General features: G+C 38.1%; 1 protein-coding gene across 3 annotated transcripts in view; it reads left to right on the forward strand.

Moving 5' to 3' along the window:
• The first annotated feature begins 1,217 nt into the window (after positions 1 to 1,217).
• Positions 1,218 to 19,104, forward strand: part of lrrc4ca (leucine rich repeat containing 4C, genome duplicate a) — a 171,108-nt gene continuing 153,221 nt past the window's right edge. For all 3 annotated transcript variants that reach the window (XM_051383573.1, XM_051383574.1, XM_051383572.1), the window contains exon 1: positions 1,218 to 1,938. The gene's annotated coding sequence lies outside the window, so the exon portion shown is untranslated. The remainder of the gene's footprint in view (positions 1,939 to 19,104) is intronic.

Consider the following 19,104-nt stretch of genomic DNA (forward strand, 5'->3'; position numbering starts at 1 on the left):
TTTTTCCTCTCCTCGTGCGTTGATGAGGTTTAGGCCAAATTTAGGTGTATGTGTGTGTATAAGATCTTAGATTAACGATGCCGTTAAAAAGGGCGTTAATTACGGTAAAGACGGTGTCTGTGTGAAGCATAACATTAAAGTAACATCACCTTTGAACTGTCTCAATTAATCATCATATCAACATAACAACGTTACCAACAGGTCGTGACAGAAGGGGCAGGAAGAGCTGTGGGTGTGCAACGTCCTTCAGCCGGTGGTCCTGGTAGCCAGACTGAAAAGAGTTATTTTCCTGCGTCTAAAAAGTCTTAGCTGTGCGATGTATGTTGGTGCAGATTGCAGGAGAAAAGGCGTTTCGCTCCGTCGCTTTGTTTTGCAGAGTCAACGGCTCAGGGGTTAACTCTCCTTCCTGTCGCTCCTGTAGAGTCAGCTGACAGACGTTGTGTGGAAAGCTGCAGACGCTAACTTTACTCTTGTTAGTGGTGTGCTAACCAGGGATCTCAAGAAAAGGGAAGCTTTTGTGCTGCACTTTAATCCTTTGTTGTGAGTTTAACTGGTTAAACCAACTTAACCAAATTAACAAGTTTATATTTAAAGGTCCCTGTTGTCTCAACAACACAAATTATTGTTCCAATCAGACTATTCATGTCATAATACTGGAGGGAATATTTAAATATTAAGTGAATGTGGCTTTTTAGTGTGTTTTGTCATTAGAGAAGTGTTGATTTGTTTAGGACAGAAATGCCACTACATAAAAACCAGTGTCACTATGCACAGACCCAGAATCAAACCAGTACTTCTCAACAGCTGAGATCCCTGAAACAGACTTCTGATTAATTCCACTTGCTCTGGTTTTTTTCTTGTTAGGAATAGTCTGCTGTCCAGAGTCACAGCAACCCTCGTAGACAGCTTAGTCCATTGGAGATAAGGCAGATCAAAGACAGCAATTCAGGGATCTAGAGATCCCATATACTCTATCCATCCCCTCATACTGACTTAAAAAAAAATCATCAAATTCAAGGAGCACAATCACGTCTTTAAGGAAGACAGCCTATTTGTATTCTAGGCTCCCACTGTGTCTCCTCACGTGTGACTGAGTGCAAGTGAACGAAGGAGAGTGAGCAAGGAGGGAGGAGGGCAGAAAGAGGGAGGGAGTGTATGGGAGAGAGGAAGGATGAATCTAATGCGTTGCAGCAGAGAACTGTGACAGACCAGGCATTTATTTGAGCAGAGAGTGCTGCTGTAGCAGGAAGGACGCAGCAGCAGCAGCGGCAGCAGCAGCACTGCTCTATCACTCAGTGCCTCCACCACAGCTGGAGAGAAGGTGGACACGAAGAGGCAGCGGCGCAGGGGATACACACCGGGAGCACAAGACCTCTCCAATGCCACCAGCAATATGATTTCTGGAATACTATGTTGGCTTTTCCAGTTTTGCCTCGCATCATATCAGTTCCCTTTTCCTCCTGATAATCTTCAGTCCGTCTTTTATCCTTTCTTCTGTCTTGATTTGAACGGGTATTCATGTCAAAGGGAAGCTTGAATGAGAATCAGTGCTAGTCTCTCCACAGGTCAGACATTAGTACCAGCAGAAGACTCAAGAGGCATTCTGCACATTATGCAAATCTCCTGACTGTGCGATCTCCAGGGATTTTGTCACAGCTCTGTCTCATCCAGTGAAAAGAAGTCAAGGGAGTTATTGGTCTTGAGAAGCACACACAAGAAGTGCTTCAAATAGGCCCTAAGCTTAGCTTTTTTCTTTTCTTGTATGGCTATTGAGTTTTTGGGTCAATGTGGGGAGAAAACCCAGAGAAGAAAAACAGAGGAGCAAATGTAAATTTGCTTTATAAGAAGAAGAAAGTTACAAATTTTTTTTTTGCTTCAGTTCCACTGGTGAATCTTTCCTCCTGAGGGATGCCCAGGACTAAGATGTGAAACACACTGGTGAGTAATATAAGTTTCAAACTTTTGCACACACGTTTTCTGGCTGTTGAACAGACATCTGCTGAATATAATTACCTGTTTCTTACATCAGCACCTCAGATATCACTGTAAAACAATGTGTAGTGTCCTAAGCCAGGCATTTATTATCTACTAAATATATTTGTTTCTATTTTTTTTTATCTCACTGTGCATTGTTTTTTACTGCATTTTATTTCAACAAGTTTCTGTCTGCAAGTGATGCCTTATACTTGTACACTAGCATACAATTGACAATAACTGATGCATGGCAAGGCTTCTCCACCAAGATTAACTTGTTGTAATTGTGTTGCTAAGCTACAGTGCCCTCCTGCAAGAGCTACCTGTCAGGAATGACATGATTCACCCTGTTCGTCATCAGCATAATTCATTACTTTGAGTCTGAGAGCTTGTATTGAACAGTTATGTCCAGATACATAGGAAGAGGAAAGGGATGTTCAGTTTGTTCTTCAGGGTTCTCTGCTTTTCGTGCTTGCACATGGCTTGTTGACTGGTATTTCTTAGCTGTCAGAGCTGTGCATAGTGGAACGGTTGTTACAGCACACACAGTCGTTCAATATAAAACAGATCAAAGTCTATCTGAATATCTCAGGTTATTCATTGTGTCAAATATTACCACTATATGCGGCACTAGGCATGGCATATGTTTGATGTTGGTGGTGAAATGCAAATTGTTGAACACACTGTGTTTCTCTGTGTGAGAGACTTACTGCTCAGGTTACAAAATAAATGACTGCTTTTCCCTTGGAAAGATGAACATTGTCTCTGCTGGAAACTGTCTTCTAACTTCATAAAAAATCCATGTGATCCATATCAGGACATCTGGATGTCAATCACAGGTCCCTGCCTCTTGTTCAGTCTTGTCTAACCTCTAACTGTATCAACTATAATTACACATTACCGTAATTGTCAAGTACTAAACAGACTGAGAATCAAGTACACCATACACTGGTGGCCTGTGTCCTAGAGGACTGGAGTACTGGTGGTGGGCGGTTTCTATTTACTGCAATCACACTCCTCTGTCACCCAGAGGCTTGTTGAGATAAGAGGGAGCATTGCACACACATTTAGATTACACCATCATCTGTTTGTATGCAATCAGGGCCTCTGAGATGCTGGACAAGCGCTGTACCCCTGAGAGAGCATGTGATGATGAGCCATGTGTGCGCAACCCTTGATGCCACTTGTGATTCTTGATGCAGTGACGTGATGATGAAAGGCTGGTAATTGCTGCTGATTAAGATATTAGAAAAAGCATTCACCCATGCATAATGAAATTATATGCGTCATCAAAATCAGAGCAAACATACTTCAATTAGTTCAATTGATGAAGTCCTTCCATCAAGACAGGGATCACTTGAAAAAGTAAGCAGAATCTGATTTATTCACTCGTCATTCATTATAAAAGGATGTGTGTCGCATGTCATTGTGGTAAACAATACTATATCTGGTTGCACTGAATGCACTGATGAGTTGTGGCAGTGCAGCACAATTTTTTAACCGTCACACATGAGTTGTTGTTCACAGTTTGCACTGTATAGCCATCAGCCGGTATGCTTCCAACTGCATACTCTAAACAATGTCAAATAATACTAGATTGCATAATATTGGTTCTATTTTCTTCTTACAAAACCCAAACTGCACTAAACCAGCATCCCTATGGGGGAACTGAGCATGCCAGCATTGAACAATAGACTGTCAGCCATTCTTTTGAAGCTTAATCCAGCACAAATCCCACACCGAAAACATTAGTCTCAGTAGCAAGCATATGTGCCATATATTATTGAACAAGGAAAACAATAGGAACAGCATCAAAAACAAGTGAGAAACAGGAGCACACCGGTGGACCTCTAGAGTGAGCCACAGCTGGCTTTTACCTAAATCTACTGATGTGTACTCATGTTACAACAGTGATAAGTACAAACCAAGCACTTCAAATACATTTGCTGCAATAATAGATCAAATGCTGTTTTTGCTTTAATTTTTTTAACTGTCCTATCTGAAGTAATATATTTTCTCTTTTAAGTAAAATGTATTTATCAAACCATACCAGTGCTTTTTCAAAGAACAAACGCTATAGGTTGTAATTAAATCAGTATTTAAAACTGATGAAAACTAAATGAAGCACCTCTCCAATTTAGAGAAGCACTTCATTTCAACTTGAGTCCCAGGGTGTATTCACACCTGTCTCGTTTGCAGCAGTAGTTTCAAAATCAATCATGCTCATCTCCCCCCAAAGATTGCTTCATTTGGGCTTATGTGAACACAGCAATTGCACTTGGATGCGGGACCAAACAAGTGGGCCGAGATCATCAAGAAAGGGTGGGGGTCTGGGCTTGCTTTCAGTCGAACCCTGGAGGGGTTCGTTTGTGGTGTGAAAGCAAATTGATCAACCACTAGTAATTTGTGTTGTTACATATCTGATTCTAGCATGAATTCAAGAGCTAAACTACAAATAAATCAATGTGCTCATCATGCAATCTGTTCAGCAAACGAATTGATAGGTACAATGCAAATTATTTGGAAACCATGGTTACACATATGCACACCAATGTGGGTATTTCCCCAGATTAATTAGGAACATGCTATAAACAAACAGCCAAGAAGCATGAGTGGTCAGACATTAATCAACAGTTGAGCCAGATTATCTAACACACTTTATTTGGAGATTAAACTCTGTGTGTGTATGGTGTACTTGATTCTCAGTCTGTTTAGTACTCTTTAGGCACACAAATACAACCAGTTCCGTAGGTCAAAGTTGAACAGGAAGTCAGTCTGTAGATATACATTTTGAACAGCAACTTTACTTTTTGCCATTTTATTTTCCCTTAGACACAAGTTTGTTCAACCTAGAGGGGGTTTGTTTTAAATAGAGCTGCAAACTAATTAGTGGATCAGTTAGTCTAATGATAAAAACAAAACAAAAAAACATTTTCATAATATTATTATAATAAGTTATTTTTTAAGAAAACCCTTTCCAGAGTAACAGCCTCTCTAATGTGATGATTTTCTGCTTTTCTTTGTTTTATTGTTGTCAAATAAATATCTTTAGGTTTCGGACTGTTTGTTGGACAAATAAAGCTGTTTGATTATGTCACTTGGGTTCTCCATAATTTTGAGAAATCTTTCACTATTTTCTGGCATTTTATAAACCAAACTATTAATTGAAAGAATAATTGGCAGATTCACCAATGATAAAAATAATCCTTAGTTGCAGCTCTTGTTAAAAGCAGCTATTATTGTCTGATCGCATATGTTTCTTGTCTAATCTTTCTTCTTTGAAGCAATGTGTCCATGTTAGGAATGATAACAACTAGTATGGCTACTAGTATGGAAAATATCACACACATTGTAATAGACCTTGACAAGCACAAGATGTGTGTGTTTAAATGTGCATGTGGATTCATGTGTGTGACTTCTTGCTGCTTCATTCCTTACAGTAATATCTTTATTTTTAAAGTATCAAATTGATAATTGGGCAAATTGTGTATTTGTTGGTAGTGTAATAAAATCCGTCTAGAGGCTTTTGACCTGATCCTACAAGAGTTCCATGAGATGTGCAATTCATTCAGTTACTGTCTCATCAGACTTGATGAGGTTTCTGTGTACATTTCAGTGCTTATCAATGCACTATAGTTTCCCATGGTGAACAGTAAAGTGGCATGTATCACAAGCGAAAGAGTAAACTGACCTTTTCACTCCTTTTTTCTACTGTATGCCTTGCTGCTGCTGTTGTCCTTGTCAGCTTAGCAGTTGTAGTGTGGAACAGGTGCAGTGAAGTTTGGGGAGTTTAAACTCCTTGTGCTTTTTTAATCTAAATAACTAAATGGAAACTTTATTTGGAGAAATACAGTTTACCGTACAACAATGTATGCAATATTAGCTCAGCAATAAGAGCTTCTGAAAGTCCATACTGTGGTGCTGATCACCTGCTGCTATCCTCCTGGAGTAATATACTGCGCTCGCAGCATTTTTGTTGGTTCTCGAAGCACCCATGGGATCCCAATCCTGTTACAGCCCTCTAACTCAGTTCTCTTCAACAGACATAATCTTTTCACACGTTGGCCAGATTGTTCATTTGAAGTATAAACCAAATGAGACATGTTTAGAATCTTAACCTAATAGGACAGGTCCTCCCAGTGCTAATGCAGACAACCCTGAAAAAGGCCTCTTCCCCAGGCATCCTTTGTACCTGCTGCCATCTGGAGTAGACATTTGAGAGCGTGGGCATGTCAGCACAGGTCAGGTCTGCCCTAATTAGTATTTCATCATAATTACACCAAGACTGCAGACTGACAGCTCTATTTAAACTGGTTTAATGTTGCAGCTAGATAGTGACTAAATGCATGGAAATATCACCTTATCATGGTGGAAGATATCATTTAACGTGGTTAACGCCTCATTACCGGATGTTATATATATATATATATATATATATATATATATATATATATATGTGGCATGCAGCAAAGACCTGTAGGATAGAATCGAACCCTGGCTGCTGTGGCAATGCCTACTTGCACTCTACCAGGTGAGTTACCTTGTGCACCAATGTATTTGGTATATTCAGAAAAAATACAGACTGTGTAAGGTGGAGTTTTTCATTGCATCTGCAAATGCAATTATAGGAAGACAAAGCAGTGTGATTTATGTTTCAATGATATATAAATTGCAGGGTCATAACACTGCTCAACAGCACCGACTTTTTAGTTTTATTTATTTGTATTTCTCTTTAACAATGTGTCATTGGGTACTCAAATCTTTTTTTTTTTCCTTTTACCTTTCAGCAGTAGGTGAAACACACATAAGCTCTGGATATGATAGGTGCTCAAACAAGCCTACAAAACTGTATGAAGTGTAGAGGAACATTTGTAGCTTACGATGGTAATGCAATACAACAAGCTTACTAGATAAGTGTGTTAAGACAGCCAGAATAAGCAAGAGGAGGTGTACTTAATAGATAACGCTTACAAATTCCCTATGGCATAAATTCTCTGGTTGATTTAGCAGAAAAACACATCAACAGGGCTTACATATGGCCATTATTTTATTTTAGAAGTGATTACAAGAGTAAAGCCACAGTCTTGTCCAAAAGAAGTGCACTTATTTGAACAAGAACAAGTGGCTTACCTAGAGACTACCAATCAGTGCTAAGGTAGAATGTTGTAGAAATAATGGAATATATTTGCGAAGGTAAAAGCAAGCAGGTACTCAGGGATAAAGTGCAATTAATTATTAATTAATGAATTAAGTACATTTCATTTTGGTAACCAGAGTTAAGCACAAGTCTCTTATAGTGTGGTACAATCTGGGAAAGGGGCTGAAGCAGACTGAATACATTGTTAGTGGGAGGAATAAATTATCAGCAGATGAAGTTTGGGCAGGCTTTCACACTGTCCAATCACATTAACTCTTCTCATCTCCTTTAAAAGGTCCAGTGTGTAACATTTAGGATAATCTACGGTATTGGCAGAAATGGAATATAACATGAATAGGTGTGTTTTCAAGTGTATAATCACCTGCAAATAAGAATTGTTGTGTTTGAGTTACCATAGAATGAGCTTTATACAGCCCAGCCAAACATTGGCTTAAAGCAGAAAGGTCCAGATAGTCCAGGAGGTACAAAGAACTAAGGTACAGATATACAATCCTCGATTTGAATTTACAGCACCCCAAATATGGGGCCACTCAGTCTTCCACAAATAATGTCCATATGCTGTATAACTATCGTGAATCAGTGATATAAGATCACTGGCTGTTTGGTGCACAGAGGAAGTTGTGGTGAATATGGAGATTATGGAGACATGAATTTTGTGTGGCCACATTTGTTTTTGTGGACTAATTACACAAAATGAACTTTATAGAGAAAACCATTTTTTTGGTGCATTTTAATAATGTAAGCTTTCTTGGAAAGCTTCAACTGGGTCAGCCTGCCTGCTTGCTGGAGTCACTAAGACCACAATTATGAGAAAAAGACCAAAGTTGAAAAAAAAAAAAAATACTACAATTTCCTTTTAAACAATTACAGATTTTTAGAAATAAAATAACTAGCACACACATGTCTTTCAATAGAAATTAGGGCTTTGCTTTAATACATTTCAAAGCAGTTCTGGGGTGCCTTGAATCCATTTGTGGATTTTTAAATATTCAAACAAAATACTTGATTCCATTCTATATTTTCCATGTATACAATTTGCTTTTGAGGACTTTCATACTTTTTATCACATTGCATGCATGTGCAGTTATGGTTCGGTGAAAAATGAAGATTACCAAAACCAAACCCTCAATATTCATTCCATAGTGATTATATTTTATCACTGCTTGATGAGATAACAAATGAACCAAAGCCTAATTGGAGTTGGGGCATGCCACTGCTGTATTTAGAAAACCTCTGGCAGCCTCTGATCTCCGGGCTTTTAGCACCACTGCAGTGGAGAATTGCAGCCTGCTCCCTTATCTGCGATGTTAAAAATGGCCATATATGTTTAGTTGTAAATAATGTGCCTTTGGTTGTAATTAATGTGCTTCATAGTGAATATATCCTTACATTTCTAAATATGTATCCCTTACCACAGCATATCCACACAGTGCTAACATCCTCATAAAAATACTGTATACTGCATACTGTACTGTATAATCCTTCAGAGAAAAGCAAACACAGGCAATTTTCCAAGAGTAAAAGATGGATGTTGGAGTAGGAATATACAGGCATGACAATAACTTTATATTTTGATCATAATACTGTTGACATAGTAATAATTTCTGGAGGTAATAAATACTGTGATGTGTGTTATTTTGAGGCTGTGGCTAAATGTCACAAACATTGCTAGTTTGTCTTATATTAGGGTCAGACTGCCAGCCAACAGCCACCTGTAAGTACTGTAAGATATTGTAATGAGGCTTAGAAAGTCATTCATTTCTCAGCAGAGGACTGCTAACAGCTTGAAACATATGGAGGGAAAATCGCAAACCAGTGTTGCTGGCAATTCAGCAGTGATTATTAAGGAACACCTGTTTGGCTGGCTGGCAAGGCGACTCAGGGTCCCGCTGAATAGCAGCAGGCTAATGAAGGTCTTCTCAGCTTAATTGTTTGGGCTATAAATAGTGACGGATAGAGGGATAGAGTGCAGCGCCACTCTCATCCATTTTTTGCCATACATACAGTGAATGCGCTATTAGAGGTTTGTTGTTGTGGGTTGTGAATAGGGCAGAGGAGGCGATCGTGTAATTGCCAGCATTAGCAATTACAAAAGAGTCATTAAGAGTAAACTGTAAAATATATGCAGAGAATACATGCAGTAAGGATTGCCTTTTAAAGTATGAGGGAGACCAATAATCTCCGATAAACATCTTAGGTGTAAGGTATTTTAAAGTGCCATTATAACAGCTAAAATTGCATTCGATTATAAAGGTGAACAGCAGCTTTTAGATTGCAGAAAAGGCCTAGTAAAGGTCTTTCTCATTAGCAATTCAAATCATGGTCAAAGTGATTTCTTCTTTCGTTGGCCTACACAGTCCCCAGCTCACATATTGCCTTTGCTCTGACAGAACCTCATTTTGGGAAAAATTAAATGCAGAACACATCACTAATTGCAACATTACCCACAACTATATCTCCAAAATGACTCTTTGACAGAAGAACTCAATGAGAATAAAGCAGGATCATCTGATTTTCAGCTAAATAGCATTTGAAGCATTGCCACTGCAATGTGCGCCCTGCTGTTCAGGGGTCACCTTCATTGATGTTGTTCAAATGAGTTTGGCTGGCAGTGTTTTTCAGGTCAACCCTTTTGGAGGGAGAGGGGGGTGATAACTTTCACAAGCCTTAAAGTTTCACAGCGACATGAAAAGAATTACATCATTGAAATGTTGTTTTGAGGATCCAAACAGAGAGAACAATAAAGCTGAAATTGCTTTTGTTTCTTTAATTACTTTCATGGCACTGACTTCTGAAAATCAAAAAACGCCTTTTGATCAACCAAAATAACTTTAAACAAGATTGTTTTTCTTATAGGGATGACATAGTGCAAGAACAAATCTTCCCATAATAAATCCCTTAATGTTTATCCTTCGTTGTGAACTGTAAGTGCATGCACACAATGGAGTACACAGACTAAACACTAATTTAGTAAAATTGGCTGACAAAAATATAAATATGCAGCCACAACTCTGAGGTGTACAGTAGTTATACCAGGGTGGTCAACCCCAGACCTGAAAGAGAGAAAATCCATAAGCTTCACTGCAACTCAAGCAGAAAATAGATAAAAAGATGTGTCACGAGAGTCCATCAGGGCCTGTGCAGCAAGAGCACGCTAATGTCACCTTGCTTGTGCTTGAGCTCTGAAGTGAGGCAAGCAGCATGGCCCACAGTATCAGGCGGAAGCACGATTATTATAATATATGCAGGATCTGCATTTGGATTGGGGCCAATTGCCCACCAGGAACCTCCACCAGTGTCACACATTACTGCACTAGATGAATACGCAACCACTTTACTAATCACGGAATACAGTCTTCAGATCACAGACACTGCGTTCATTTACTAGGTACCAGAGCCTTTACTTGATGGAATTTCCGTGCAGCATCTGTTTTTGTATGTTTCTAATCATTATTACATTAACTATTTAGCTGAAGAAGATCATACACATTGTAGCATCAGACACTGCATGAACAGAAAACTGTGTTGAAAGTAAAAAATATAGGACAACGTTGGGAGCAGCCAATGGCAAAGAGAAGTAATTAAACGAAAATACTCAACTGACAATGACTGAGCATTTTTCAGTCAAGTAGGGAATTTAATTAAGCAGAGACAATAAGTTCTACATGGTACTTTGTTTACACGTAGTCTAAAATAATCTGCTGCTGTGAGGTAATTAAGCCCAGCCACTGCTTGAAAAAGCCAGAGACTGAATGTTAAGGGGTTACACTTTTCTGTGTGTGCTTTTTTGGGTTTAAGATTGCTATTTGCAGCTTCCGGAAAAACAAACAAACAAACAAACACGTTACTACAAGGAAGAAAGAACAATAGAATCAACGTCTCTGCTCATCTCTGACTACTTTTCGTTTTAAAATGAAATTGTATGGAGGACTTCAATAACAGAGGGATAGAGTGAACCATACTCCATAAATTACCGACATCAGCTGTGTCAACTGCAAGAACTAATTCCAAACTCATTGTAAAGGAATAAAATGCAGATCATAAATCTTCTATCTTCTATTCTTCTTCTAAATAGGTATCTATTTAGGGCGAGCTGGCTGTCTCATCAATTGCCTGCAGAATTTGTGTGAAAAATGTCATAATCCTGGGTTGTATTACTTTTTTTATAGTTTGTCTATACAATCTGATCTATAGTAGAAATTGTGTTATGTCATGATTAATTAATTAAGACTGTACATAACTGAGTAACTAAAAATTACAGATTTATCTGAGCTTGTATGTCAACATTAAAGACAATGGTTAGGTGTTTTTGTGTTTCTAGTAATATTTCTTCCTTAAGCCTAAAAGCACCTCTGCCAACTGTGGGATTATTAGTTGGCCTTGCAATGCCCAGTCTGCACTTTTAGTTCATGTTAATAGCCTGTTGTATATCTTTCTGGGGACTCGTGGTGGATTAATGTTACCATATAACTGCAAGCTCCTTGCTTCAATGTTGATCGACCTTTATTTACCCTCTTCCTTTCTCACTCCAAATTTCCTGTCACTCTGCACTGTTGATTGGCAAATAAACTGGTGAGTCAAATCAATAGAAGTCAGTCAACTTTCAGTAGATCTAGCACAACTATTAGCCCCCCAACCCACACTCAATACCCACATTTCCTCTCAGGTCATTGTTTTGAAACTCAACATATTTTCAAAAGATACATTTGTGAAATTGAAGGATTTACTGTATTATGGACTTAACACACACACACACACACACACACACACACACACACACACACACACACACACACACACACACACACACACACACTGAAGACCATGACTAAAGGATACTATGCCTTCTAATGCTGTTTTGTGTCAGACCTGACCCGGAACATTCTCCTACAATCTTTTTCTAAGGCTTTTGGTATTGTAGTATGCATGTGTTTTAAACATGCTGGGTTGTGTCTGCCTTCCCTTTGATGTTCCCCTCTATTTTTCTATCTCCCGATGCAAGTGTACTATAATCCTGTAGGTACTGTGTAAATACAACATCTTATCGCCAAGGAAATCACAATAGGTCTGAGTTTAAAAAACATATTTTCTCATACAAATGTATCTTCGTTTGAATGATCTGATATTGAGTCATAAAACCCAAAGAACGATTTTTTAATTATATGCCTTTTCCCTTGGATGTGTGAAACCTTTTACCCTCTTGCACGGCCAGCCTTTGGTTCTTTGTGCAAAAACATCTGGTCACGTGAGAGACTAGTGAACCTTAGTTGAATCACACATTGATTCAACTACGGTGCACTGATCGGAAGGCAGAAGAAAGCTGATTGAGCTGAAATAGTGAGAAAACCATTGTCAGAATATAATGTGGGTCCCAGTGGAAATATCTGCTCTGTTGTTGATTTAAAGAAGATATGAAGACCTTGCCACGGCATATTGCTGCTGTCCGTTTACAATGCAGCTCAGATCATCTGACCTGTGACTTCTACCAGTAAATGCTGCAGGGTCAATTCTTGTTATATACATTCATATGTTTTTAATAATGCACCAGGTTAGGGGCTTTCTTGTACAATTTACAGCATTAGTTCTCTGAGAATGTATTTCATGTCCACACTGGTATTGTAAAATAAATATCCTTAACCACATTGATATTGAATTGAATAAAATCATATATCAAATTGAATTGGGACCTTGTGAATCTGAATAGAACTGGTTCAGGAAAATCTCTTTCTTCTTTGTTCTCATTTCTTCAACATTGAAGAATAAGCAGCAACCAAAATAGAATCACATTATTAAAAACACAAACAAAAATTTCTGTTTATTCTGAAAAGGTTGATGCCTTTGCAAAATCTAATATTTATTTCAAGAGCTCTAAAATACTGATTATTGAACAGTTTTACATACACAATCTTGATCATCTAACTAAACCCACTAGGAAACAGTGGTCACATATAAGATAGCTTCAATCGAGCTATGAAGTGATTTGTTCTAGATTTCCCCACTTACATTACAAAAATAAAAAATAAAACATCTGAAATCAGTTTATTTATAAGACATGACTAAATTTAAGGACAAAAGGAGGGTAACTCTCTGTCCTTTTGTTTTCTTTCGCACTGTCTATGATGCCTTGTACATTGGATTTTACCATGTTAAGGAGTTTCTGGCAGGCAGTGAGAGTCAGCCTTAGATTTAAAAGTGGCCTCTGCCTCCTCTTCAAGCCCCCCTGTCAAAAGTAAGAGTTTGTAAAACTATCCCGAAGAAAAGGAAGCTAAATATTTCTGGCTTCTGTGTGGGAGAGAATAAATACATGTAAAATTGCAAAGTGTGGCACAGGGTATGTTCTGTCACCCGTGGAGGAGTATGCGATGTTCAGTAAAATGCCTCAGGAAACTTAAAACACTATACTCCAAACATAGGGGTCCAGAGGACTCGAGCAGACATCTCACAATTCACTAATGCTAATAGGGTAACATGTCTGTATGTTTCAAATATGATTTGAGAAACACCAATTTTCAAGGACTCCTTTGTACATGGGGCACCAGCTCTACCAGGAACACCTTTTTAACTGTAATAGTTTTAAAGTATAAAATACTGATACTTTTTATATAAACTAAAAGCCGTTTCATTCAGTTTGGCTTTTATGTAGTGTTTTATAATTTATAATTTTATGGTTTTAGTATTTATTTAGTATGATCATTGTTTTTATTTTATTCAGTTTTATTTTATAACATCTTACTGTTTTACTATAATTAATTCATTTTGTGATCATTTTATTATCTTAACCACCCATCTTTTATCTTTTATGTGTTTGAATACACATGTGTTGAGGGAGAGAAACAAAGATCCCTGGGGGTGCTAAAACCTCCAAAGGGTTTCACTATTACTAAAGGCGGTTGTCTTGCATCATAGCAAACACACAAACTGAATATAGTTTGTAGACATTAATCCATAAATTGTCCTTGTAGAACATCAAAATAATTAAATGTGAATATTTAATTTAATTGTTGAGATTACAATTGTTGAGCTATGTCATATGTGCCATCGTCAAAATTGCACCAAAGGACAGGAATATTTACTTGTTGATCATTGAACTCACCAAAGTTTTAAGTTACCCGTAGATTTGGCAAAAACAGTTCATTAGTTGTCATTAAAGTTGTGTTTTCGACCACAGACAAATCCTAAAGTGTTTACTGCGAATCCTATACAGTTCTAAAAACAGAAATAAGTCTACAGTGGAAAAACCATGAAGTGCTCCAGTGAATCCATTAACTCTTTTGTTGTAAAATGGAATGAACCTCATTCAAACCATTGATTAAAGGAGCAGAGGGCGGTTGAAGCTGAACTGACAGCACCTCTATTGACTTGAAAAGTTTGCAAGGATCTGCCCCATCTACAACACTGGAATAATACAGCGTTTCTTTACACTCAACGATAGCCCACATCCTTCCTCTTTCTCCATCTTTCCTCTAAGTTACGAAAGAACTGTGGTTTGACATTTGGGAGTCCTGATATGGATCGTAAATCAACTCACTGTAGGTGTTGTTATGATCATCCACTGCTTGTTGTGCATGTACCTGCACAATTGTCTTTAGTGCCTCAGACAGCGCAAGAGTGATTGTGACATCCCTGCTGCCTACAGGAAAGACCTTAAGGCCAAGTGATGAAGGGTTGCTTAAAGTTTGGCTGGCAAGCTTTCTGTCTATCCATGATACAAAGCCTATTTTCTAACAGTTGAGATAGAACTGTATGACTTGATGACCTGCACCTATTTTTCACCTAATCCTCTGACATCCCAAATAGAGTAATGTGCAGATGAAACACTTTGTCGTCCCATTCTGCCTCCTCATCCTGTGATTTTGGCAACAGCTATGTCAGTGTAGAAAACTAAAGCTGACAGCAGATGTTGTGATACTGACCCAGGTACAGAGCGATGACAGAGGTTCAGTGATGTCTCATAAATAAACCATGTGATGATTAAGGTGAAAAATGCATATGCCACAACCTGTGAGGCTGAACTGGTTTACCTTACAACTAAGCTGGTGCAAAAATAAGGACAAATTCAAGCATACGACAAGGGAAACAGGATGGCAGTTCAACGATTAAGCAACAGACGTAAAGTACACAGTTTTCTACCCGCAGGAAACAGGGCCAAACATTGCTGCAATAACCACATAAGCACAGTCTTAGTCTTAGGCCCAGCTTTGCACTGTCTAATGGGATTGTGGCAAGCACAATGCGCAGTTACCTTACTGCTGACAGTCAAGACCTTAGAGAGCTCTACAACTCATGCTCAAGACAAACTGATTTTCTCAAGGTGCTGTGCATTTTTTATTAACTGACTGCGGTCTCTTTCTGGTCATATGCTGCCCTATATTTGTAGGAGTATGAATTTGATAGGTGGCCAATTCTTAAATATAGCTCATTTAAACCTGTCTATTTGAAGGAAAAGGAATTAAATAAATCATAGTTATATGGTATATTTGTAGAGTGCAATCTTAAGTTTGCCTTTTAATCATAAATATGCAGGTTAACAGCACAAATATTTGTAGAAATTGGTGGTGTTGTCTTGATTTGTTGAACCAGTACTGGTGTAATTGTCAGTGTGTACAACTGTCACTGTATTTAGAGGGCTATCCACAAACAGGGATACAATCTTTAACCTTCATTAACGGCTGTGTGAAACAAACATACAGCACTACAGTGGTGTCTAGCTATGAGAAACAACAAGGACGCAATAATGATTTCTTCATTTTGAGGGGGTTTTCAACCCCCACCCCAAAACAAAAATAAGCAAAAAACAAACAACATTTATAGATTTCAAACATAAATGCTGTTTTAATTTGCTATCTTGAGAGTATTTCTCTCTACTGTTCACTTAGATGCAGTGGACAAATTATGAATAAACTCTTTATTGAGGCAGCATTGAGAAAAGCAAACATGGATCCAAATTAATCCAACTCATATTCACATACCTTCATAATAATTTATCATTTTTTTCATTCATCCACTGACTCTCTCATGCATATCCTCTGTCCCCATGGCAATAGATGGCATTGAGCCAGGATCAGTCACTTGCCTCTTCTCTAAAACCTTGCTGAGCTGTGCAGGCTGCTCAGTGTTTGTTCTCGCTCACTCCGTGTGTGCCTAGTATCTGTCCTGTTCATTATTTTGCATGACTTATGTAGTATGGAATTCACCATTTAATGGTGCCCAACTCACATCAAACACCCATGGACCAGAACCTACTGAATTTTGAATGAAAACAAAATACAGCCCACACTGGCACATGAACAGCATACATTTTGCATTCAACTTAGGCAAGCTAAGGTCCATGCTCATTAGGCCTGTCATTTTTCCAAATACTGTTTTAAAGGAAAACCACAAGGTTTATAAAATGGGTCAGATGACATGATCAGTGTTTGGGTGTGTCTTCCAAATTTCATTCATACGTGCATACAATTTTTAGTTTATTACAAACAAAAAATTATCTGGATTTCTTATGTAAAACTGAATTGTAAATTTCAACGACCCCTGTCCACACAGTTTCATAAAAAAAAAAAATAATAATTTCACTCTTTCAGACTCTGATAATAATAATAATAATCTGTTGTTTTAATGCTAAGAAAGTAATATGACTGTAAGTAGGCCTGGAGCCTACCTGTATGTGGGTCAACATATTCTCTCTCGACTCTAATGGCCCTAGTTTCATACAGGAAAGACATGAGGCGTGGCTGGAAAATTCACTTTGCAGTAATGTTTTTTCTTAACTCACACACATAAAGTATTTCAGCGACTTTCCATTCGCCATAGCATTGCAGGATTTGTGATATATGGGCCATCCACTGGACATCAGCTTAGGCAAGGTCAACTGAGAATGCAGACATATTTTTTTTCCCCCACTTTAGAAATGTCAGAAATGCACCTACATCGAGAATAACACAAACCCCATTTTATGTGTGCAATGCTTGTTTCGCTTTTATGTTATCTGTTTCAATCATATTCTTTAAGCCAATGCCAATGTGTATTAGGACATTTTTACAACCGATTTTGGTGACCAAGAAGGTGGCAAAAAAGCAGACTGACACACATGTATGTATATATCATTCTTATTGTGTTGTCAACTGCTGCTGACCTGACTATTACTATTACTATTTTAACTTATTATTGAATAAAATATATTTTTTTCCTTTTTCCTCTCAGTAAGCCTTTCTTTTTTTGGCAATTTGTAATTATTTGACAGCTGACATAAACAGGAACATTTGTAAGCAAGGGGATTGATTTGCAAAAGAGGTCCTGGCCAGAATGGAACATTGCCATCACATAGTATGCATCTTAGATTACTTCGGCCCTCAGGATGTCACATACTGTAGATATTAAAATCTTAAGGGTTGAAAATTGATTTTAGATTAAATTATTTCCATACTTTGGCAGTCTTTTCTGGAATTACCCACTAAGGAGATTGCAAATATAAGCACTCAAACATAGTTTTTTAAGTTATTTGTTTGGATAATTTTAAAAAGGTATATCTTAAATATTTCACAAATTATACAATTTAATTCAAACCATATCCTGTCTTTTATTTTTAACTTTGCATGAATGTATTCCATTTGTTCTGATGAACCAAGACATCTTTGCCTACTGAGAATGGATTACAGCCCCCAGAATATGTTATTTGCATCTAAAACTACGTATAATTGTGACTATATTACCATCTTGCCAGTCAAAGCCTGTTTATCATATATGCCTTAATTTCATTACCTAATATTTAAACTGTTCCCATAATAATGTGTCTTCCTCCAAACAGACTTTAGAAAACAGGTTTATTTTGTACTTCCTCCTATTTCCACTCCTAGTTTTGTTCTATGATCTTCAATGAAGAGTAGAACATCACGTCTGGAACAGACAGGTATGAGCGGTGGACCAGTGGGTGATGTTTAGGGAATGCAGTAGCAATATCCAACCGGTCGAAATGTCAGCAACAGGCAGCAACACAATACTCCCACATATCGGTGCTGATCCCAGTGGGCAATGTAATAGGGCTGCGACATTTAAAAAACAATGCCAGAGAATATCAAGCAACAATGTACTGGTTAGATCCGACGTGTAGCTGTTCCTTTGCCATACAAAATACTGCAATGGCACTTTAATTATTGCTGTTATGAGCGAGTTCTCAATTAAAGAAAGACACATTTCTGCCTGGTTTGTGTGTTTTCCATAGGGACTACGGGTTTTTGTTCTCCTGTCTGCCTGTAATAAGACACACAAAAGCGCCATCAAGAGTGAAGAATATACATATGACAGTGATGAATGGCTTGTTTAAAAGCATGGATAGCTCTTGACTCCACAGAATACTGGTGTGACCATATAAGGGGCTTGATCATGTGGCATGTAATTGCTTTGGTGAGAGACAGACATAATTGCAGCTAATTATTTTCAGAATATTGATGAAAACAAGTGTTTCCTAAACAGAGGGAAGTGATGGTGTCCTTGCAGCATGTTTCTGGATGGCTGGAAAGGAACTATTCAGCCACCCTGTATGTTGAGTTTGGGCATAAATGTATACGGTTGAGAATATATATATATATACAATTTTGTTTGGAATATTAGAGAAGAAAAAAAGCAACATGAATAGAACCTGGAGTCACCATTAGTAGCTTTGCTTTCCCTGCCAACATTATTGATGGCAGACAGAATGTCTCCAAGGCTCCATGCTCCCATGTGTAACAGAATGAGAGACATGGCATTGTCTGTGAGAAAATATTTCCGTGTTTATCAGTCAGCACAGCTAGCTACAATAAAAGGCATTCTGTTACATACTGTACGCAAATGTCATGCCGCAATGCCTCCCTCGTCCCGATTGCTTCCACCTGCACTGTCCCCTGTTGTCCCTTTTGACAGAGCGGCTTGACAGATAGATCACAAAGATGCACAATCATTGCAAGGTAGGGACTGGGATGGAGTGCGCCCATTATTCT

Source organism: Dicentrarchus labrax, unplaced genomic scaffold (assembly GCF_905237075.1).
Source record: "Dicentrarchus labrax unplaced genomic scaffold, dlabrax2021, whole genome shotgun sequence".
NCBI lineage: Eukaryota > Metazoa > Chordata > Actinopteri > Moronidae > Dicentrarchus > Dicentrarchus labrax.